This window comes from Bombus impatiens, unplaced genomic scaffold, assembly GCF_000188095.3.
Source record: "Bombus impatiens unplaced genomic scaffold, BIMP_2.2 scf_0129, whole genome shotgun sequence".
Lineage (NCBI taxonomy): Eukaryota > Metazoa > Arthropoda > Insecta > Hymenoptera > Apidae > Bombus > Bombus impatiens.
In genome coordinates, this window is record NT_176548.1 from 1407404 (window position 1) to 1432457 (window position 25054).

A 25054-nucleotide genomic window follows, 5' to 3' on the forward strand; every position below is an offset into this window, starting at 1 on the left:
ACGAGGGCCGAGGGCCCAGAACGAGAAGGTGTATGAAATAGTAACTGTCAGCGTGTAGGCCAAAGTTGATGGCACATTGTCGTATTAAGCCGGGGGTAATTTGTCTGGCCTTCTTTCAACCACCCACACCCGGGAACGGCGGCCGTTCGACGACCTCTGCTGGCCTTCGATTCGACAACGCTGCGCGCACTCAGCCGCGCCTTCTCCGCGTTCTATCATCTTTCGACCGTCACGCGGTCCGATCGATCCATCGACCAACAAGCAAATGAAAATCGAAAACCGTCCTGTTTACCCACTGGTATCCACGAGGTAGACGTTCACGTCAGACTTGATTTGCTATGAACAAGCTAACGCGTTAACGAGTCACTTTCCTTCCGGCTCTGCGGGCGATACGAAATTCGCCAAATTTCTTTTAGGTTAAGTACCCGTGTCTCTTATAAAACCGAATCGAGGAGTTTCTTTCGAGGATGACGGGAATTCGAAAAAAAAACAAACGTCTTTCGTCTGTTTCGGTTAGCGTTCATCCTGATAGCGGTCGGCAATTTCGTCGCGATAGAGTACAGAGCGAAATCAGGGTATTTGAAGTGGATGGACAAAGACATGGAGACGCGCGCGACTATCCGGTAAAATTACTACGATCTGTTCGGAACCACGAAAGATCGATAATAATCGCAATCGCGTGCAACGAACTTCATCGAGAAGCAACGAGGAGCACGCGTGGCGCGGCGTGGCGGAATATGCTCCGAGGGGACGGAGAAAATACGAGCGGTGCCGAACGAAGGGAAAAGGAGAAAAAGAGGAGACGCGAGCTCGCTAGCAAAGCTGACTCGCGCATCGCTTACGCTTACGCGCTCACGCACGTGAATGTATATGCAAACGCACCACATGGGGCGACGGACGGCCGACAGAGTGTTCGAGCACCGAGAAGAAAAAGAGCAGAAAAGACGGAGCCAAGTTGCGAACCGGAGGGAAAAGACTTACGAGCGAAAAGACGCTGGAAGAAGTCGAGGCGAAGGAACAGGGGTGTAGGTACCTCCGATTCTAATTACCTCGAGTTACAAGCGGACGATCGAACGATCCCCCGCGCCGTTCTTCGACGAACTTACTTTCGCTGACGCGCGCTCCAACTCGGCTCTGTGTCGTTTATAGACCACGTAGGTCGGTAATGAGCCAACTACCAGTCGATACGCTACGGTTACGATAGCGACTATACGCGATCATCTCTCCTTTTTTTCGAATCGCGAATCCAGTATCCTTTTGATATCGAAACTTTTATACTTCTTGCGAGACTTTTGTCTCTTGTTGCTGAAATTTTACGTGACTCCAAAAGAGTCGTCCGTATAACGCGGTTGATTCATGAAGACCAGTTTACTCGCGGAAATAGCGGACACCGGCGATGAACGAGTAATGGCGTACAAGATAATCATTGACTGTCCTCTCAATCCAAACGTTTCTGTCGTTTCCGATCACCGTTTCGATAAATCGCGCGACGTTCTCTCGTCTATCCGATCGATCGTCCAGTCGGACGAACTCGATTCTCGGCCAGTCGATCGAACGGTTCGGTTTCCACTGGTTTCTATCGTTCGAATCATCGTCGATTATGCGTTCGAGCGATACGAATTACGAACCGCCGGTGGATGGAACGCGCGAATCAAATAAGATGGCAAATTACTTGACCGCGAGTGCTCGGGGTGACTCGGAGGAATCTCGAGCCTACAACGACGAATAGGTTGGTGGACGAGCAACGTCCTTGAGACAATCCACGGATTATTCTCGGCATCTACGGTCAGTGGAGCCTGCTCTGTCTTGGCATCGCGTCTCTGTTTTCTCGCCACGATCTTCGAATCTTCGATTCCCGTTATTATGCTTTTAACACGATGCTTAACCAGCAACCAACAACTGCTCGGCCAGGCGGTCGACGTGCATCGCACGACGCACATCGGGTTCTCACCGAGCGATCCATGCGATCAATGCGACGATAGACCGTCGCTGTGACACGCCAGAGGTTTTAGAGGTTGCCACGAATGGCGCCTGTGAAACACCAATCCAAAGGCGTTGGTCGTTCTATTATTCCGTAATTACGTCCGCCATGAGTTTAGTACGCGTTCCACATGCTCCGAGGCTCCCGTTCGCGAGAATCGCGGGAAACGACAAAAGCCGGCACTGGGCACGCGGCCACTCCTCGTATGTACGCGGATAACGGTGTGGCCGTGGAATTCGTACGTAATTAAACGGCTGATAGTGAATTTCAATGGCGACACGTTCCGCGTAAATTCCTTCAAGCGCCAGTATTTCGAGCATTTTTCGCGTGAATCATCGAGAGAGGAGGAAACGACGCGTCACGGTTCTACGATATTTTCGCCTGGACTGTAAACGTGAAAGCAACGATGACGATGCAATTTCGGGGACACGGGAGAGGCGTTTCGGTTTCTACGGGGGGTAAAACGCGTTATAACGCGGTTATGGCACAGCCTCGTCCCATTACACCATCGGTCGATCGCCTGACTGTAGCTCGTTCGTTCCGCGATTAGACGCTGCTGGCGTCGAACCGGCTAAGCGATATCGCTTGAGTTTGACTGTAGCCTGCGACGTGCAACGTACCACGCGTTCTTCGTCACGATGGCAGACGTGCAAAGTAGCACCGAAAGAGCAGAGAACGAAACCGCGGGCTCGTGGACGCGATGCAACGGACGACGAAAAGTAAGCTCTTTTCAATGGCGGAGCATCGTCATTCGAGCGATACGAATTCTCTGGTTCCCTCCGTTGCCCTATCACGCCCCTTTACTCTGTGTAAACTCTTCGCAGACGAAACTTTTTCCAGCTGAAAGGCTGCGAATCGGTTCGCTCGATCCGGCTCGAGGCCCGAGCACCGTTACCACTGCGAAACTATTGGCTATCTCTCGTTGCGTATCCGGCATATTGTTAAGTTAATTGAAAGAGCTGATAAAATCGCAATGTTTTTGACGTTAAGCGAGCTACGAGCCTTTAGGTGGGAGACAGAAGGAGACGAAACGGATGGAAGAGATGATGCGGAGAACAAGCGTATCTGCGAGGGAGGAACGAACAGAGACAGAGGATGGGGGAAGTAAAGAGCGCGCGGATCGAAAGAGCGAGATACAGGCAGATAGAGCGCAACGTTGAGAGTAGCACGTAGTACTCGGGCCGCTGTTGGTGAAGAGCTGAGAGGATCGCGATGCAGGACCACCCGAACCGTCGCTACTCTCGTTTTCAATCTTCGCTTATGGGTTCGAGTAGCGGCGTAGCGAACTTACGGAAATTCCGTATCGCGAATAAGTAATGGGAACTCCGACTTCCAATCGAACTACCAGCCTTTTTCGAAATTTCCAACGTTCCACGAATCATCCACCGGAATTCTTCTCGAACAGACAACATGAATTTCACGCACGCGTTTATATTCGTTATCGAAGGTTGTTGTTGGATCGAATAGATTCGAACGAGTGGCATGACACGGCACATTCCTGCAAGTAGTACGCGCGATTCGATTCGATTCGAAACGAAGTGGTCTGGGTTCCCAGCGGCGCGTCAATTTTCTTGCCGCCTTTCGAAATCAATCGAACCGATCCTGGTGTCATGTCGGGGAAATCGTTTCGCTGTTTGAGAGAACATGTATCTCGCCGTTCTCGTCACCCTCGCCAGCTCGCGGCCGGGAACCTAGTCGTCGATGATGACGTTACGCTACGATTAACACGCCTCGAACGAGAATCTTTGCTCCTGCGAGTCGAAGGCGCGAAATATCGCTACGCTTCCTCGCTTCCACTTCGAAGAAACGGACTTCGTTAGAACGTACGAGGACATCAAGATCGCACGCGTACACAGAAAAGTAGGTTGGGCATCGATGCGATTTGCTGTCGGGTCTGTCGTATCCGAATCGTTTAACGTTTCCGCCGGGACGCGTATGAACGTGCCGTAAACGCATTCAGAAATCTCGGCAAAGTTTCATCGCTCGGTAAGCTAGCCGCGAGGAACTCATGCGAAGGAAAGAATCGAAGGACGATTAACTGGCTACGAAGTAGGAGGAGGAGGAGAAGGAGAATCGCGAAGACAGATCAAGCGGTGTCACGCGCGACGGGCTTATTTATGCATTTACGAGATTCAGGATTTAAGAGGGTTCCGCGTACGTCCAAACAGGAGGTTCCGGGGGAGTCCCGGTACCGGTCGAGCTCTTGGACACAGATAATTATCTGCAGGACCTATAGCGTACTTTATGCCGGAATGCGTCTCTTGTACGATGCAACGCAACCGATGCTCGCACGAGACTCTCGTCTGCTACCATCTACGCTGACGCTATTATTTGCCTGCCACACTGTTTACACGAGTATTTTCTGCATTTGCGTGCGAATGCTGCGCGAGTCGCTGCGTTACCAGAGATATCTACACGCCAATACTACCCCTCTTCCTTTTACGCTACTCGTATATTTCACAACCGAACCGAGCGGCATCCGACGCGCCGAGTATCTAAATCCGCTCGACAGTCTAACAACGCGAAATCCCACGGCACTCGTAGTAATCGCGATGCCCCACTTTTGCGATCTTTTTCTCACCTTTAAGGAATCAGGTGTGTCCATCGGGGAACGCCGATCGTTCGTCGTGCATTTTCTTCGTTTGACGCGACGCCGGGAAGAAGCTGCGATAGTCTCGTCTCCACGATCTCGTGGCGCATCGTTGAATTATCGCGCATCGTCTTAGCTAGAATATCTATTCGATCGGAGGAACCTCGACAGGGACGAACTGAACCACGGAGGCGCCCTGGCAGGCTGACGCAGTTAATAATTCGTCCCGTACTCGTGTAAACCACTGCTTCGTGCCCGGAAATCCAAGAAGCAAACGTTGCAAAGTTGGAAAGAAAGAGAGAAAGAAAAAAAGGGCAGCGATGTTATCTCGCGCGGAGAAGAACTAACGGGACTTCCGAACCTTCCCTCCGACAGAAGAATCGCTTCGAAAAGTCAACCTTTTCGGGATGGCCGATCCTCCGGCGTATTCGTGAAGAAATGGCGAGCGCGCTCGCACCTCCACAAAAGTGTCCCGATTTACGAGCGATCGCATCGTACACTTGCCAGGAACCGTGTGACGTTAGCCAGAGTTAATAAAGTCCACACTTTGGGTCCGCGCTTTTTCCTCTCTTTCTTTCATTTCCTTTTTCTTCTTAGCCTTTGCGCGTCCCTTCTACCACCCCATTTTCTCATCTACGACCATCGACCGCAACATCCTCCCCTTCTTCTTCTTCCTCGACCGCCCTGTTCTTCGCTCACGTTCGCGCTCTTCTTTCGGTTCCACCTCACCGTCTTGCCTGTCGTACCAAGACCGCAAACTCCGCCGCCAACACTGGACACCCACAAATTATTTTCTCCGCCAACTTATTGAGAAATACCATCACTCTCGTTCCTCGTCGCGCGATTTCTCGTCCCTTATTTTTGGCTTAATCTTACCGCCCATTCTCCCTCGTAACATTTCGCGGCGGCACGGTTTCAACTTGAAAGCGTTCGTTCGCGAATAACGATTATCTGCAGTTCTTGATCGCGATGCGAAATAATTCTAATTGAAAAGAAGCAGAGAATTATGCTTACTATGGCGACGGCAGAGCGAAAAGGGGAAGGCGCGTGAAAGACGATTTGTTGTCTCTGGATGCGGTCTATTTGGTGGAACGCAGGTGGCTCGACTGGTCGGTCACTCGTTCGCAGTTTCAAAGCCGGGGATCTTCGTGGATCGGCCGTTTCTCCGGGCAACAAGATCGCACGAAAGATGAATGGCGTTGGGAATCCGTCATACCGAAGATGCCCGAGGCGGCAGCCAAACGCCCGTTGCACGCAGACTCCGGGTGCAACGCGTGTCCAAAGCCCACCCCTCGCGCGAACCGTTAAGCCGAGCAAATACGCGGCATCCAGCCAACCGATTGAAAATTTGAATAATTCCTATTTACGATCGTTTCGACTCGTTCGAAAGTGAATAATCTTCGAACCGATCGCTCGGTCCCTCTCTTCATCTTTTCGATATATCCTCGACGAAGTTTCCTTCGACTCTCGGACTCGTGTCCAACGTGCGCTCTCTCTCTCTCTCTCGCCCTCTCTTTCTCTCTCTCTCTCTCTTGAGTTTTGGAAAGGAAAACGCGCGTCGCGTCGGTGAACGTTTCGTTTTGGTCAGAGATCGATACAAGCTCACCATTTACTATAATTATCGCGTTACACTTTCATCGCGTGAGCCGATTTATTCCGAGCAAAGTTACTCCGGAATGACGGACGATGACGAGAATCTGGAATCTTCGTGTAGCCGGCGGCGATTGAAACCAGCTCTCGGCGTGCGTATACGGTAGGAGGTTTTTACCGTCTCATATAAACGGGCTGTCTGGCTGAATAGTCGACTGGCTGCATTGGCGTAGCGCAGTGAAAAATGCGCCTTATCGGTTCACACCGAAACGATCGATAGGACGCAGGTGTCGTCGCAGCGTTCGCGTCGCGTCTGTTTAGCCGTAGCCGCTTCTCGGTAAATAGATACGATTCAATCGAACTGCGAAAAACCTATCGTTGGGGAAAAAAAGTGAAGGTCGATCGAGCGGCGAAAGATCGAACGGTCGGAAGAGTGTCGAGAATGTCGAGACGTCCCATTCTGGTTAAAGCGATCCTAAAGCGATAAAAAAGAAGGCCGATAGAAGAGAAAAGAGAGGCACGGTGGAGAGATAGGCGCAGCCGAAAAGCATTATTCGCCGTAGATACGGTAGCTAAATGCGAAAAGATTATTAATAACTTGATCGTCGATCGGCGGTGCGCGTATAAAATGCTGTCGATATATTTCATGCGTTTTTATCGGTGCCTCTCATCTGCTCCACTGGTAGAAAGTTGCGTGGAAGATAAGTGGTGTCGAGAATCTGGAATCTCCGTATGCCCTCAGGCCGCGAAACACTTTGCACGCGTGCAGAGAACGGTTCTTGCCGAGTGATCCTACTTGCGTGCATGCAACACTACTCTCTACCATCCAATCGGTAGCGCCTAATGAAGGATTCGACTTGCATCGCGGAAACGCGCAACTATATACCAGGGAGGACCGCCTTCGATACTCTCGACTGTACGTTCCGAAATTCCTCCGAATTCCGTTTGCGTTATTGGCGCCGTTTCGAGGATCGACCGCAGTGGCCGCTGCACCCAAGCCACGCTGCGATCGAAAATCCGTTGGAAAGTAAGGCCATTTCCAGTTTTTTCTGCGCCGGTAATTAAGCGGAGACAGAATTACCGGTTATCAGCCACGGTGGTAAATACGCTAGCAAATGCTGTGGACAAGCGGCTGAACATAATGCACACCGGTGCATAGCTACCGGCGTGAAACAAACGCGGCGGCTCACGTTTACGCAAGGTTTTTCCTCTAATCGGTAGAATCGGATCGCTAAGCGGCCGCTAAACGGCCGGTTGCACGGTACGCTGCAACCGAATGCATCGCCACCGTTCCCTTGCTGCTTTACGACCCAGCTACTCGCTCGCACCGCTGCACCGCTCTACTCTGCTCTGCGTTCTGTTCTCCTATGGAACTGCACGCCCGTTTTACCACGGCGTTGTCACGTAATTTTTGGGGTTGGTTGATGAAAATAAAAATAAAAATAGCTGAGTCGTAACACAACTATTAACTTTGTTTTAATTAAACTTTATTATGAATTCAGCAATCACAATGTAACACACGCTGAATTAACATAAATCACGATTCACTCCAACCACGTTATGTAAGACTTAGTTACAACGATACGTTAAGTACGCGACTGTTATAAGGGTAGAGACCGGTATATATACGTTGGCTATTCTGAGGATACAGAATAAGTGAGTCTTTCTGGCGATATCATGTCTGAGGAAGGCTAGGGCTGAGTGTGTCTAAGGACACGGGACTATCGGATTTGTTGACGACAATTTTGGTTAAGGAAGTGAGGGCAGTAGACACCGTCTCCGATTGGATAATAAGACGGGTGGTGGACCAGGAAGTTTCTTTGCCGCCCTCGTGCGAAAGTTGTTAACGGAACATACCAGACGTAAGGAAAACTAGCGAGAAAGTTGCTAACAGAACATACCATCACGATTCACTCCAACCACGTTATGTAAGACTTAGTTACAACGATACGTTAAGTACGCGACTGTTATAAGGGTAGAGACCGGTATATATACGTTGGCTATTCTGAGGATACAGAATAAGTGAGTCTTTCTGGCGATATCATGTCTGAGGAAGGCTAGGGCTGAGTGTGTCTAAGGACACGGGACTATCGGATTTGTTGACGACAATTTTGGTTAAGGAAGTGAGGGCAGTAGACACCGTCTCCGATTGGATAATAAGACGGTTGGTGGACCAGGAAGGGTTTAGCCGCCCTCGCGAGAAAGTTGCTAACAGAACATACCTAATGTGAAGAAAACCAACTTTCTAAGCTAACACGTGGTAGACAATAAACGTAAAGGGAATCTAAGACAGGAAATACTCGCTTGGTCCGAAGGACCTTAACTATGAAAATGCCAAGACCCCTGGTGGGTACTTAAGACTATTAAGTGTGCGCACCAAGGATGTGCAGACATCTGGGTGCCATCCTGTCCGTGGTATGTGGCCTGGTCTCTGATGTGAATTGACGTTACAGCGTCGTCGTCGAAAACGTTTGGCGATTATTCGTTCGATCACGCGAAACATGCGCATCGAAAAATGGAATGCGCTTCAAGCGCGAAGCGATCAAAAACGAGGCTGTAGCGCTAATAGTCGATAGTCCACATCGATAATAACAATAACCACGAGTTACTGTACGAGCCACGACTGCATACCTATTGCGCCTATATCGAGTATGTTAGTGTTCGATGGGGAGAAATTTACGACGATACCAAGGAGCTATGTTTGCGAAATTTATAATCGACTTGGGCGATTCGCTCGATCCTCGAACACGCGCATCAATCTGTATCTTGTAAGGTTAGCGACGTTACGCGCAGCACGACGTAGATTCGTAAAATTTTCTTCGAGAAACACATTTGCGATCGTTTAGCGTCGATTTAGCGTGGATAGAGGAGCGCGCGCAATAAACCAACGCGAGAATTTTGTCACAAATTAACCAGGTATGTTTTATGCATCGTAAACGTCGTGCAACGAGCACGTGGTAAGCCCTTAACCGAGACTACGCGTGATAATGCGATACCATCCTGCATATTTTTCGGGTGTGCTCGAAAAACGGGCGCCTCGTAATGGTAGAATACGAGACAGATAACAATGTATTTGCGGTGGAAGCGCAGATTGCAACGGCTCTCTCTACGCTATTGCGAAGCTCTGAACGAAACAAGATTTCGCGTGTATGTCTCGGATGAAATGCGTGGTCGGGAGAGTTAGGAGGGTTTAGACGGAAGAAGAAGCGCGAAACAGTATCTGAAAAGCGAAGGGATGAAGCTCGGCGAGGAGGCAGACATCTCTGAGAGAAGAGCGTAGAATGCTGCCGAAGGATAGAGGAGATACGAGGCGAAGACGAAAGAGATAGAGCGGATACTACGTTACGATACCTTTGAGGAGGAGGAGAGGGAGGAGGAGGTCAAGAGAATCAAAGAAGGAAAGAGAGGAAAAAAGAGACATAGAGCAAAAGGATCCTGGGTAGAAAGACTGGAGCTAGAATGATGGTCGGCAACGAGCAGGCGCGAGATAGATGAGGATCGTTGATGGCTGAAAGATGGAAGAAAGAAAGAGGAAAGGCTAGTGGAAGGAGAAGCACGAGGGAGGAGTACGCTGGGGGTCCGAACCCTCCCGCGGCGAGAAGCTATCGGAGCTACAAGAATTTTTCACGTAATAACCTGCAACGCCTAGAGAATCGATTGATCGATTGCCTGACACACGATTTTGCCTGTAAAGAGCCTCTCCGCGATGCTTTTTCTCGGAAACGGCAGAACTCGCATTCGTGCAACGTATTCGTTCTATCGTCTCTTTCCACCGTAATTTCTCCCTCCCGCGAATCGTCGATCGCCGGTTGATCGCCGATAATTAATTGTATCTCTCCATCTTGGACGAGATCATCGTGAAACCGAGCAAATTACCGAACTCGCGTCCGAGATACGCGTTACTCCGCGAGAATGGAGCAGCGCCGACCATCGTCCACGACATTCTTGCGGAGAAATCCCAGCCAGTCGTTCCGAAGAACGATAAAATTGTCGGGACGATGTAAATATCCAGCGTTATGGGCAAGTAAGTGGTCCGCGCTAATGCTCGCAGATTATTAAAACGCGGCATACTGTAATCTCGAGACGCTTAGCGCCGCGCGAAAAGTAGTCACGCAGATTTTCTAGTTATTATTATCGCCACGATACTATTAGCCAATTATCGTTTCACGGGTCTCGATACGAATCTGCCAATTGGATACCGTCATGACCCACGGGTACCAACGGATAGTGTATTTTCGATCAATCGCGGGGAGACGTCAACGGGACTCGTAAATTCACGTTACGATTATAATAATCGACACCACCAGTTGATCGATCCCCTGATTTCCGTTAAGATAATAGGGGTGATTCAATTGGTATAATACTGTGATTCACAGAATTATAAATTATATATTTTCAACACTTAGGTTACACTGTTGAGTAGGTATAAATCGTAGATAACAACTTGTCGCACGAATATAAGATAGATATGCACAATAGAGCAAGGCTCTTATAGTTAAATTTAGTATGTTAGTGGACGTAGCACTCGAGGATACTTAATAGAGGTGAATGTTCGATATTCCCGAGAACCGACTTAGATAGTTGATATGAATTATACTCCTCTAGCGGTGTGCTTAGACTTAGACGTTAGGCGTTAGGCGTTAGATTTCGTACTTAGTTGTTGACTTTTCTAGCGGTGTATAAGAAGTAGTTGACTTTTCTAGCGGTGTATAAGAAGTAGTTGACTTTTCTACCTGCGTAGAAGAAGTAAGGTACAGTGACGATGCTGTGTCGGAGGAAAGCTAGCGATGGGTGTATCCAGCGCACGGGACCATCGGATTTGTTGATGACATTTTTGGTCAGGAAAATGAGGGCAGTATACATTGCTTCTGATTGGATAAACGAAGGTTGGTGGACTGGAAGCGTCTTAGCCGCCCTCGACAGAAAGTTGCTAGTGGGAAGCATCGTACGTGAGAAAAACTAAATTTCCCTTCTCGAGCCGTAGTAGACAATAGCCTTTAGAAAATTATTTGGAAAAACGATATTCCTTAGGTCTGAAGGACCTTAGCTAGAAAATTCCTTAGATTTACGATGGGTCCTTAAGATTATTGAGTGTACACAGTAAGGATGAGCGGACATCTGGTTCCCGTCTAGCCCGCGGTGTATGGCCTGGTCTAGGTAGACGGTCGCCCGACATAACAGATAGCATTAGCATAGAAATCGCAAGAAAAAAGTTGGTTCGCGACGAACCAACGGCCGAGCACGCGTAATAAAGCGACAGATTCGCGACAACCCGATAAAATTTCACCAAAATACCACAATTATAAATGCGTAATAAGCTTAACAAGCATGCGGCTAATAAGATTCAAAAGGCGCTGTCTATTCGTGTTCTCTCTAATAACAACGCGAGATTTTCTCGATCGAGGAAATATCGCACGGTCATGGCACGGTATTTGCAACTCCGATTCGTCTCATTATCGATCGAGCGAACAGATTGTTCCTTCTCTTCGTCGCGATCGATCGAATTTCATCTTGAAACGAAACGAAATACAACAGAAAGAAAAATAGCTCGTATTTTAATTGGTATTTCAGGTGAATTGTGGGCGAGCGATAAAAGTTTGCGAGACCCGAGACGCATCGAATTTCGTCATTTACTCGGCGACCTCGTTGACGAATCGTTGTCGACGGCGCACCGTTGATCGATCGTTTCTCTTATTGTGGTCGAGTGGTCCCGTGGGCGAAGTTAATCTGCGGAACCAAACGCGGCCACCGATGAATCTTTCTACCCTGAATACGCGGTCGACCAATTAGTTATCGGCCGTGGCCGGTGGGTCGCCCTGGATCCCGTTAATCGATCGATTACGTCCCCTCGTGCATCCTCGTATTCGGTCCGACTATTTCTTTCGTCCTCGAAGAACGAAGACCAAGACAAACCGCGCATAGAAAACAGCACGACCGGTACGGGTAAACTGGAAGTTCTGAAATAATTGGGCGCATGCATGAGCGCGAGTATCGCGGCAACGAGACCTCGGCGAGAATAAAGTACGGCGTGGCAGATTCAATGCAGTCGCGCCTACGGACTTTTTCTGCCTAGAAGCAACGTATCTTTGTGTAAACACGAACTTGCTCTAATTAAAGCGAATCGAAGAGAAGACGCGTATACAAGGGGCCGGACTCAGTTGGTTCCAGTAACGACAGAGATCACGCCGACAGCAATAACACCATCGGCAGCAACCAGTCTCCTTCGATCGGCATCGTTGCTCTCACCTACCAACCTACCTACCAACCAACCGACCTACCTACCTACCTACCTACCTACCTACCTACCTACCTACCTATCTACCTAGCTACCTACCTACCTACCTACTACCTCCCTACCTCCCTACCTCCCTACCTACCTACCTACCTACCTACCAACCAACCTACATGACAGACACGCTCCGTTGGCACACATTAATAAACAGCGCAATTCAACTCTGGCTCTCTTTCCCTCTCGTATCTTCTTCTCGTCTCTTTCCATCGCGTTCTCTTTCTCGTTTGCAGTCTGTCTTTTCATTCTTTCCCACCTCCGCCCAACCTTACCGCTTATCGCTCTCTCCATCTCCTTTTACATGGTCGCTTTACCTTATCGTTATACGCGCCGTACTACACTCGCGAGTTGCGACTTATGCTTATACAGATAGGCGTAGAGACAGAATAGATGTAAGTTCTGCTAATTGCATCAGCATACCACTTTGCCGTGTCAAACTGCACCTGCGACTATTACGTTACGCCAAGCCTCGTGCGACTTTAAGCCATACTTCGTCTGCTCTCTTTCCCGCGTCGCCTACCACCGCTTACCGCTCGCCACGCCGCACCGTCTCGCTTTCCTCGAGAAACGCTCGCTTGGCAGCGCGCACGCGAAATTCGGTTTCAGTAATTTCTCTCGATCGTAAATCGCGAGCTGATCGAATTCTCTTTCTACCTGCCGAGTTTCTCCCTTTCTCCGTCTCTTTCCTGTCGTCTCCTTGTTGTACTCCTGCCGGGTACAGCTGGTCGCAATTACCGATAGGATCGCGTCGCGCTGTGCGGTGCACGTTCGTTCCATCCACGACGACAAGCACCGAGTGTATATCGTCCCAGAAATCACAGCGAATCAGGGGCCTCCAACCTTCTCCTTTCCCAGGAGTAACAGAATTCCTGTATCGCCGACGTGCCGGAGAAAGCCAACCGCAACACGGAGAGAATCGGATTTTTTCTTCTACGTGCTTCCCACTCGCGTAGGCGATTTAGCAGACATTTTCCGTTTCATCTTCCGCTCTGCAACGGAAACGTACGAGCTTTCTTCCATTTCCCGTGTCCAGTTCTCCATTAGGTTACGTGTAAGTTACGAGCATCGTTTAAGTTTTCGAGATAGCAAGCCGCACAATTACCGATAACGTCGCATCGTATCCTTTCAACGTTACGCGTGTATACAGGCCGAAGAATCGTACAGGCAAAAGCTAGACGAATCCGTTGTTATTTCCGAAGAAAATAAAGAAAAGGAAGAAAAGAACAGAGGAAGAGGAAGGGTTTCGCTGCGGAATCCGAACGAGATCGAAAAACAAAGAATTTTTTGGAAACGATTTACCGTCCTCGGAAATGATTTGCCATCAGGGTCGAAGTAGCATTACCATGGTTCGCGGCAATTTTCTCGCTCGTTCGAACGAAGGCGAGGCCAGGTTGCGCGCGTCGAAGAATGCGACGTGTTTTAACAATGGTGTTTTCGAAACAGCGACGACGATAAATATCCTATCGAAACGCGATCACCGTCTGCGAAGGATTATTTTGCGCAAGCCTCGGCTATAAAATGTTTGTTAATGCATCGTGAAAATGGTTAGTTCCCTTTCCGTCTCCCTCTCCTGGCATGCGTTTCACTGCTCTCTCCCCGCGTTCCACACACCAACCAGAGTTATGCATCTCAGGTGCATAGGTTCTCGGTAAACCGGAATACAGATAACTACAGACTCCGCCTCGACCTCTCTCTTTTATATCTCACGCGTTTCTCTCCTGCTTTCGTCCACATCTACCATTCTTCGATGACCTACTAAAACTCGAACGGTTTTCGCTCTTAAGCGTTATCGTTTCTCGAAAAGCTCCGCTTTCGACGAACTCTAGGAAGAAACTGGTCGCGCGAAACGATTAAACCGTACAGATTGATAAACTCATCGAAACTCGAAACGGCAGAGTACGAGGTAAGAAGCAAGGTAAAACGAACGAAGGTGGAGACTCGCGTCCGACAAGCGAAGCGGCTATCGAGACAACAATGAACGAGGACACGCGACTCGTGTAGCGCGTTTGTGATCTCGTTTATAGCCGGAGTTGTAGGATTAGCTATACACCGACAGGTGCTCGATCGAGTGGTTTCGAGCTGGCGAAATACGGCGCGGCATGCTACGGTGCGCCGCGGTGTGGGGCGGTCTGGAGCACAGGTGAAGGCTATAGATAGCTGCCTACGTCGTTTCACACCATACATCGCTCGATCACGTAATGGACGGCAAGTAGTCTCCTTTTTTCATTCACGATCCTCTACGTATCGTCGGAGCATGTACTGCCAGAGTTTATCCCGGGCATAATTAAAACCGTGCAAACGACCGATCCAGAATTTTTCCACGCAAGCGTTAAACGATCTTTGCAACCAGATATAATAGACCAGCAGCAAAATTGAAACCGCTTCTTACCGAGACAGATATAAATTGCCCAGTTATACACGTTAAAAGCAACTCGAGAATTAATTACCGCGCTTATATCTTACTCTTGACCGCGTTAAAAGTCCGTGGAAATTATTGAGATCGTTTAAAATCTTTATGGCAATGTATTCGAATATAATCGTATATAGCCGGTAATCCTTAACGCATATTATTAGCTCGCGCTCGGCTTTACGTGTATATGGGCCAGTCGGTGTTAGCGAAAGGCCAATACCGAAACATAATCTTAATTATTCATACAACGAGCCAGCGAATATCATCCAACTCTAAAGACGGCACACGATCTCCTCTCCATCTTTCCAGTCTTTCACAGCGAGCGACCTCTGTCTCTTTTCTCATTTCAATTCGTCCTTGTATCTGTCCGCACCCTTATCCTCTCGTCGTATATTTTCCGCTCCTTCTGCCGATCATGAACGCAAAACAAGCGGCGAGGAAAACAAATAGCACAGAGATCGCGCGTTCGTCGGTTTGCTTCGAAAAGCAAGTTCCGTCGAGGCACACGCCTGCGAAAGGTACACCGTGGCGTGCATGCGTGCATAGACGAGTGCATGGGTAAACTCGAGGCTGGGTACTTCTAACGCTTGTGTCTCGCCACGGCAAATAGCGAAAATTAGCAGAGGTAAGCACACTTGGAAGGCGGACAGTCGTGACGAGCAGACAAACGCGTTTTTCAATCCGCCAACAACCACGTACACCGAAAATCATCGGTATTCGAGTTTACGAAACTCGTTGTCGTTAACCGATCGATTCGCGCATTGCTTTGGCAGCGAAACCATCGGCAACGGAAGACGATGCGACGAAGCGGAAAGAGAATCGTACTAGAAAGGACGAAAGAAGCGAAAAATGGGATAAGTGATGAGAAAGAGAAAAGTAAGTGCATGCGACGTGCGTGTACGTATATGCATGCGTGCGTGAAACAGCCGCGATATACCCGCACGCTCGGGTGTAACGCAGCGTGATTTATATTCGCGCCTCGGTTCGCTCTGTGAGGGCCGCATACGTTTGGATACGTCACTGGTGTGTACGCGCGCACGGTTCGACTGTGTGCCAGAAGTCTGGCGTTCTCCTCGGATCGTTCTTTCGTCCGGTGGTTGCACCGTGACGACTTGCACCCGGTCTTATCGCCACTTCCGTCATCCCCGCGCCTCCACGAGCCTCCAATTAGACGGCTCTAATTGGACGACGAACGGCCACGTCGTAATAAGAACTCGCCATCTCTCAGCTATCCCCTTCGCTCCCTCGTGCTCCTTCTGCCTCCCTTTGCCTCTCCGATCTTCCCGACCAACTCACTTCGAAACCAATGCCGAATCTTTAGCCAGATACCGGCATATGTCTTATATTTATATTATCTTTTTGCGAGACAATATCCATATCGAAAGAGTATGCCAACTCAACGCGACTGTGCCCTAAGACGAGTTCGCTCGTCTTCGTCGAAGGAACGATAGAAAACGATCCGATCGCTATTATCGAGATCAAATTTCCTCGCACCATTTCTTCGCATCGCCAGAATTTGTCGATAATGCGTCGGAGTCGTGTGTTACGCATACGCGTGCGTGTAGACGATTGTCAAATAAGTTTACGATATCTCTGTGCGTTCTTCTCGATTGGACTCGTCGGTCAGTCGCTTCTGTCTCCCTTTTCTGCCTTCCTCTTTCCTTCGACTGGTTTCACCGATCTGCCAGGTAGAAGGCAAGCAACTCGGAGACGGATCGCGTGCTCAAGAATGTCGTTGCATGTTTAGCGACTCGTCCGCAATTACCGAACGGCACGACGCAGGAGACGGTGGCGGTGGCGGAGTTGGTTTCTACAGGGATACGTACCAGTAACGACGATACCGGTCGCTCCTTCGACCAGTAGCGGACGCCCATGTCTCGCGTTAATGCGAATCTACCAACTACGGAATGCGTTCAACACGTTATCTCCGTTCGGATACGTGGCGGTTCGCATGCTACGAACGACGATCGTCTCGTTACCGATTCGTCGTTAACCGTTAACGCGAGGAGAGATCGAGGCCGTCTGAAATCTGGAAATTTTTCGAGAGGGTAAAGGATTGACGGGGCAAAGGGGCTACTTGGCTAAGAGAAGACGAATCCGGATCGTTTCGTTGGTTCGCCGAGCCCTGGGGCTCTCGGTCCGATTGCACGTTTCGAAGGACTAGGTAAAACGCAATGCTCCGAATATTTGGCAAATGACCAGTTGCTTTTCAACGAAGAAAGAAAGACACGCGGGCCCGCGATAGTTCAACTATAATGAACGTCGGAGAAGAGAGGACGGAGAGAAAGATCGAAACGCGGGAACCTTTCAGGTAGAGAGAGGAACGCGCGATAGTACCTCGAAAAGTGGGAGGTTGGCGTCACAGGGAGTTTCAAAATGACACGATCCGCCACAAATTATACCGTCTGGGTCTGACTAGGCGAATGGTATACGCAGCTCGTTCGAATTCTCGACCAAGTTTTCGGCTACACGCAGAAAGACAAAGACGTCTGAATTCCGTTGGTGCGTCGGCAGCGAGTGGCGAGTGTTCGTTTCGAAGGTAGGTTTGCGGCGAATTCGTCGTCCGGGGCAGATTCGCGATCGAAATCTGTGTCTTATTGGAATCGATAGCCCGGAGGAAGGGACGGGTGGCAACATTTCGAGTAGAAGAAGAGAATGAAAGGAGAAGAAAACGTATCTACCGAGATGGAAAGGAGAATCGCGTGCCGTTTTCAGTGGCACGAATTCTTTCGATACCGGGATTTCTGCTTTCGGAAGCGAGTCACGCGGCTGCCGGTGATTCGAAGAACAGGCTGAGACTTTGCGAGAAATCGAAATATTCATCCCCGCGGTGGAAACGGTTGGTGTACGCAATTACCGAACTGCTTTCTTACCGGTGGCCCATGCAGTAGCCCATCTTTCTCTCTCTTTCGTTCTTCCTTCGTCACTCTTTTATACTCTCAATCTCCTTCGATCCTCCCTTTCGCCCGGATTCATTTCTTTTATCTCATTGGCGCAGCCGTGATACCGTATGGCTTTCTTCCTTGCTCGCTCTGTTCCATCCCCCCCCTCTCTCTCTCTCATTCAATCTCTCTCTCTCTCTCTCTCTCATTCAATCTCTCTCTCTCTCTCTCCCTCTCTCTCTCTCTCTCTCTCTCTCTCTCTCATTCAATCTCTCTCTCTCTCTCTCTCTCATTCAATCTCTCTCTCTCTCTCTCTCTCATTCAATCTCTCTCTCTCTCTCTCTCTCATTCAATCTCTCTCTCTCTCTCTCTCTCATTCAATCTCTCTCTCTCTCTCTCTCTCATTCAATCTCTCTCTCTCTCTCTCTCTCATTCAATCTCTCTCTCTCTCTCTCTCTCATTCAATCTCTCTCTCTCTCTCTCTCTCATTCAATCTCTCTCTCTCTCTCTCTCTCATTCAATCTCTCTCTCTCTCTCTCTCTCATTCAATCTCTCTCTCTCTCTCTCTCTCATTCAATCTCTCTCTCTCTCTCTCCCTCTCTCTCTCTCTCTTTCTCTCTCGTTGTCGGTGCAGAATGTATCGCGTACATTGCTGCGCGCCTCTTCTACTTGCCACCTTCGCCCTCTTTCTTCTCCCATTTCTTCCTCTTTCCCTCGCATCTGTGGGCAATTCGGAGCGGTGAAGCCCCAGACGAATCGCGAGAGAACACGGCATACCGCTCCTACAGTGCCCAGTCATTTTGAAAAATACCCCGGCAAAATGATTCGGCCGCTATTACGATGGCGCAGCCTCTACTTCTTTCCCTTTCCAACGTCCATCCATCTTTTTTCTTTTTCTCTCGCTCTCCGTGTTCGTTTCTCCGTCTCTCGCGTCATTCTCCGCAATCCATCCTCTTTTCTTTTCTCGAACGTTTCATCCGACCTTTTTCTTATTTTCCATCGCTCCTCCCGTTTGGGAGACGAGAGTCGATGGCGCGTCGTCGTCGTCGTTGTCGTCTTCGTTGTCGTCGTCTACTCGTCCTGTCCTTATCCGCGGTGATTGCTCGGTTCTCCAGGAGAAGAAACGGTGGTAGTGGTGATGGTGGCGACGGCGGCAGCGGTCGACGTATAGGCAAATAATTCGGCAGCGATCGGGCACGCAGGGAATTTCGTTGCTGGTAGCGATCGTAACGAGCACCGTAAGTTGCGTCGAAGAGGGATGCGTTCTTTCTTCGCGTATATGTAAGTACGTAGTGCGCGCGTCGTGTAAGCTCCCAATTAAAGTTTCGAGAAGAAGAGGCTGATACCGATCCTTCGGCCGCTATCTGTCCTTCCCTTTCGGTGGCCGCTCGTTCTCCAAACTCTCGCGCGGCTTCCCCGCCTCCCTGTTACCAGCAAGCGAGAGAACAGTGCGTTTTCGCGTGTCCTCGTCATCGCGTCTCCTCTCCTTGAGCGGAGTCGACTTCGTTGGTCCCCGGAATCTGCTTGGTCCATCTGAAGCGTACGGGGACGAGTAACCGAGCAAAGGTTCGGGTAGGGAGCCTGGTGGGTCCGGAGGTGGAGGTGGGTAGAGGAGACGTTCACCCCGGTAGAGTTGGCAGGGACAACCACCGGACAGATACAGATATGCTAATACCCGAGTCGTTTACACGTGATATATAGCTCGGCTGACGGACACACCACAAGGGGCTGGCCGCCGTCTCTTTCGCGGGCATCTCGAACGCCTTCGCCCAAGTTTCTCTACCTCCACCTCCTCCACCACCACCGCTACCGCCACCGCCGCCGCTAGAACTCTGCTCTTGCTTGCGCAGCATGCCGCTGAAATCTCAGCGGTAGCTCTACTGCCTGTCTCGGCTGCGAGTACTTTCGCGAAACCTTTCGCGAAACAGATACGCTTCCAGATCCACGATCGTTATCGAGAAACAATTCAAACGGAGACAACGATTTCGTCAAACGAGATGACAACGACGTCGATGTCTTGTCGCGGTCACGAAGGGAACGCGACATAGCCGAATGGCCGAGCGCAACAAGGCATCGAACGGTGGCGAAACAACGAGCAAGCAGAAGCGCGTTTTCTAGGCGAATTTACAAGCCTCTAAAGCAATTTTTTCCGATTCATCGGAAAGAGACACGGCACGGAGCAAAGTGCAAGAACGTCGATGGCTTTCGGAACGAAGAGAAGAAAAAGGAACGTAGCGGTAGATAGGCGGATAGACAGTCGGAGAGAGAGAGGAAGGTATAATCACTACAATTACCTTGCAGCCACGGTTTCGCTTCCGAGAAAAAGAAACAGAGAAGAGGAGAAGGAAAAGAAGATGGAAAAGAAGAAGATGGTAGAGAAATGGTTTGGTGGTTGTGAACAGAAGATGGATATTACGAGGAAGAGAGAAGGAACGAGGCAAGTCCACCGCGAACAGCTCTTGTATTATAGCCAAGCGAATCGGTGCAATGATATCCGTATGCCTTTTGTTTCGTTCGTCGTTCGCTACAAAACAGCTTTACGCGTTTTCAACGATATCGACCATCTTCGTAGCTTTCGTCCTTTTTCTTTCTCGCTCCCTCCTTTTTCCTATCCGATGCTTCTTTCTCTCTCTCTCTCCCTCTATCATTCGCGACATACGTATCCGGTCTTGCTCGTTCTTCCTTCTACTATGCTTGCCATTTTCTGCTACATTTTCATCAGCCTCTTTTACTTCGTCCTTCACCCTTCTTCCTCTTCGTCATACTTCTAAGCGACTCGGCGATACGGCAGATCGCACAGACTAATGACGAGCCTTCAGGCGAGCTTTTTCGAACTGTCTGCGAACTCTTGTTCCCGACTCCGCGCGTTCCCGGTATCTCGGAATCATAGCTATTTCAAGGTTTTCCACGTTTCTGATCTAGCGTGTGTATATCGTTCGTCTTTTCGTCTTCTTTTTATGAGCAGTAACGGAAAGGATGGCGATACATGACGATACGTGACGCGTGGATGCGCCCAGAAATAGCGCTATCTCCCGCGAAATGCAGGATAATACGAGAAAAAGTAAAGGATGGATGGTGGTTGCGAACGCGTCGATGATTCGCGAACGTAGAGTAAAATTCGTTAGATAGGAAGCTGCTATCTTACCGTTGGTGTCGAGTCGAGACAAAGTCTAAATAGGATGGAAGGACGACGCACGGTATGCGCTCTTGATCGTATCTCGCTTCCTTTCTCGATCGATGGAAAAGATCGAAACGAGGTGTTCCATGGGCCCACAACACCGGTCACGCTCGAGATAAGCTATTCCGCGACTGTCCGTCCAAGAATTCGCGTGGAGCTAAATGCGGCTTCTCTCCGATGGAACAGAGAGAATAACCGAGGAAGAAAAACGAGAACGGAGTGGCGAGAGGAAAAAGAAAGACAAGAGAAAGAACCAAGATGCCTGGGCGAACAGAACAAACTCGTAAAGCCGCTTAACGATCCATAATTTTACAACGTTCTGTAATAACCGTGCTCTCTTCACTGCTTCAACTCCTCCCTGGCCCCTGTCCCACCGCCTTCGACTTCTCTACGTATTCTCTGTTGCAGCTAGGTCTAGGTTTCGACTAGATGCCTAGACCTCGGATTCTAGGATGGTGGGTGTATTTATGTATGTTCGTCCGTTGCTTTCAAGGGCGCGCCACTGGTCCACTCTTTCCTTTTATTTATTTTTGAACCTTGGGAATATTCTTCAAAGGAGCCAATGGATTTTCGAGTAGCCGAAGAAATCAACGGGGTAATATCTCGAAGACAGGTTTGCGAATGCTCCTATATACGCGTATACGTAGCGTGTGTTACGCGTATTGTCGTCCCGATCAACGGGTAGAGAAACGGAACGTAAACATTTTTCAAGTAGGTACCCGCTTCAAGTATATCCCGCTCGTACAATATGCCGATACCGTGATACGACACCGGCAGAAAAAAGTGAAAGGACGGGTGAATCGCGGGACGAGAATAAACGCGCGCCGGAACGTTGGAAACGCCGCTGTCCCTCGCAACGTTGGAAAAAGAGTGGTACCGCAAAAGAACTACATCGAGTTACGTCAAGTCAAAGAACGAAACTGATAGGAGGCGCGACGTCGAATCCACGCGATAATAGAGGATACGACGTCAAAGTAGAAAGAACATCGTCATCGTCGACGTCAAAGAAGTTACAGCTACGCGAGAGTGATTATACGCGATGGCTGCACGTGTCACGTTGCATGCGATTACGCCGCCGACCAAGTCAACGAATGGAATAAAAAGTTGACGCGAAACGAGTAGGTAGATGCTGAAACGGTCAAAGAACCGCGTGATTTCTATCCAGGAAAAATTGTAAAGCATCGAACATTCGCTATCAAACATTTCCAGATAAAGAAAGTCGTAAGAGGACTGTGTCGAAAAATATCGGTCGCAACCTAAGATAGGCGAAGAAGAAAGCGAGTGTAAAGAAAAAAGATATCTCGAGATGTGCACGAGAAGGAAAAGAGGTAGGAAAAATAATGGAAGAGAACGCGTATAATAGCAGGCGAGATCAAGAGGATCGAACCGTAAAGTGAGAAACAATTAAGCTTTTATAGAGTAAAGATCGTGGAGGTTGCCACAGGCTGCTCGAGTAGCTGCAAGCACCGCAGCCGTCTCCGCGCCTCCCTTTTCCCGTGTTACAACTTGTTTCATTCTTCAAGGTCGAGAGATCCGATAGCCTGGCGGATTTTTAAAGGAGAGGTGAACCCGCGTGTAAGCCGACGTCAGCCGTGTCCCTACAAAGCGGCGTCCACGCTTCCCTTGTGAGCTGTTCGCTGTTAACAGAAGCACTTTTGACCGATTATAGACTACGCGAACGACAGAATGGCCTTGACAAGATAGAAACGACAAAAATTTTCCGATCGCAAGGCTTGTCGATCGAAAAATAAAAATTTTTCGTTTGAGGCTTTGCTTTCGAGAAAATCGACTTTAAATTTTCGCCCGGTACGCGTGCGGTACGTTATAACGGATCTCACTGTAAATCGTTGTCTCCATGGAAAAATTAAAAAAAAATGTTTATTCTATATTTTCGACTTCTTTTTTCGCGTAGAATCACCCCCTTTCCGCTTGTACCACCAGTTACTAACCACCCTGTATATATATATATGTAATATCAAAAGAAAAGGGGGGTATACGCTTGGTCTATCATATATTTAAGTTCGAGTTTTCTCGGGATAGTATAAGTTGTAAATTTAAGGCATAAACTAAGAATCGTAAGAGATCTGGGGAAGAGAGAAAGAAAGAGATAGTGTAAGGAAGAGTGTATGCCTTGGTGACGTCGAAGCTAAATGAGTAAAAGAGTGGGAGAAGGGTGCGAGGGTTGAAGGTCAGCATTTTTTGACCTGGGAAGACAGAAGTTGTGAGCTGACTGTTAAAATAAGAAATACAAAGATATTGTAGTCAGTTTTTGCATTGGGTATTGCTTGTTAAAATAAAACTAAACTTCGCTTCAAATAGAACATCCTTTCTTATCCTTACTCTATATTATTAAGATACTACATATACAGATACTACATATAAGATATGATTCTAAGCGAAAAAAGAAGTCGAAAATATAGAATAAAAATGTTTTTTTAATTTTTTTAAATTTTTCCATCGAGACAACGATTTACAGTGAGATCTGTTATAACGTACCGCACGCGTACCGAGCGAAAATTCAAACTCGATTTGCTCGAAAACAAAGCCTCAAACGAAAAATTTTTATTCTATGTTTTCGACTTGTTTTTCGCGTAGAATCACCCCCTTACCGCTTCTACCACCAGTTACCAATCACCCTGTATATATCTTGCCAAGTGTATATATATATATATATATATATATATACACACACCTATTTATCTATCTATGTATTAATATCTCTGTCTATCTCTCTGTCCTCTCGTGAACGTATACAGTTGGGCTGCTTTAAAAACGTCGCACGCATCTGCCAGTTTTTGCGAGTACGGGCTTCTCGTCGATTCCGGAGCACAACTATACATTTATTCGAGCGGCTACTGCATCGCGATCCTGCTTTCTCGCACGCCCTGCGAATTTACCGTCGTATCTAGTCCAAGAGCAGACGCACGTCCAAAAATCGTCTCATCTATCACCGATTTTACAGTAATCGTCGAGGTCTATTCGTCCTAAGAAGAGGATTCTGCGCGATGGCAAGATCCTATCGACCGTCATCGTAAAAACAACGAACGACACGTTCGATCGAAATGGGCGTTCGTTTCGAGGATAAAAATTACAACGACAACGACGGTAATGACCACGATAAGGGGCTGTCGTCTAGCATGATCCATCCCTCGTTCCCTCGACGTTCACCGTGCCTCCCAACCGTGGTTATTGATTTATCTGCCTTGGCCTACCAACAAATAATCTCTTGTAGCAATAATTGCTGACAATATATAGCGGCGATAGCGGCCTCTCTGGCCAGGAGAACGTGCATAACGATATTTACAGTCTGCTGGTCGCGGCCGTTGAAAGCCGTGGTGTGCGAGCACTGTGAGGGTGCACCTACGTACTCGTACCTACGTAGTCGACCGTACCTATGTACGTACGTGTAACCAGATAATATGTTCCGTAAACGTGTCCGTCGCGAGTACACGCTACGTTTGTGCATACCTGCACCACACACCAGCTGCCCTGGTTCTTTCAGAAACAGAGATCGCCTCGAACGTCGTATGTACGCACCTAGCCTGATCCCGATCGATCCATCCATCGATTCAACGACCAGCAAATCGACCACTTTCCAACGACAACGACCCTACGTCTCCATGCGATTTTCTATTCTCTTTTCGATTTCCTCCCGCTACCCAACCGCAACTAACCACCTTATGCTCCACGCGAACGGTGAGATAATCGAAATGCGTCTAAAATATCAACTTCCTTCTCGCGTGTATTCTATCTGCGTCCGTCGTCGATGTCTCATCTAGGATTAAACTAGTGCAAACTAGTTAACAGAGTAGGGACGCTAAACCGTTAACCGTGCATGTGGAGGACGGCTTTGGATATCGTGTTACTCTTGCATCCAGCCATTACGCGAATTATATAGCACGAATGCGTATAAATACGTATCCTGCACGCGTCACGCAATCACCTTCTAGAGTCGACTCAGAAGACCTCCGCCAAGCTGGATCGTTCCGCTCGCGAATCTTAAACTTGCAACTTGTTCATCGTTTGGTCGATAAAATTTACATGGAAGCTTCGGCAGGATAATGCGCGTGCAATTCGACTTGACTCGATTCGACTCGAGTCGGTTCGTCTCGCCTTGCCTCGCCTCGGCGTACG

General features: G+C 48.8%; 1 protein-coding gene and 1 long non-coding RNA gene across 2 annotated transcripts in view; one reads left to right on the forward strand and one right to left on the reverse strand.

Annotated features, from left to right (window-relative positions):
* Positions 1-25054, reverse strand: part of LOC100749750 (protein dachsous) — a 229991-nt gene that overhangs the window by 179431 nt on the left and 25506 nt on the right. The gene's annotated exons all lie outside the window — the stretch shown is intronic.
* Positions 8477-22159, forward strand: LOC112212177. Its single transcript, XR_002945976.2, has 3 exons — positions 8477-8607; positions 11733-11739; positions 22149-22159. It is a non-coding gene; the product is annotated as an uncharacterized LOC112212177 (long non-coding RNA).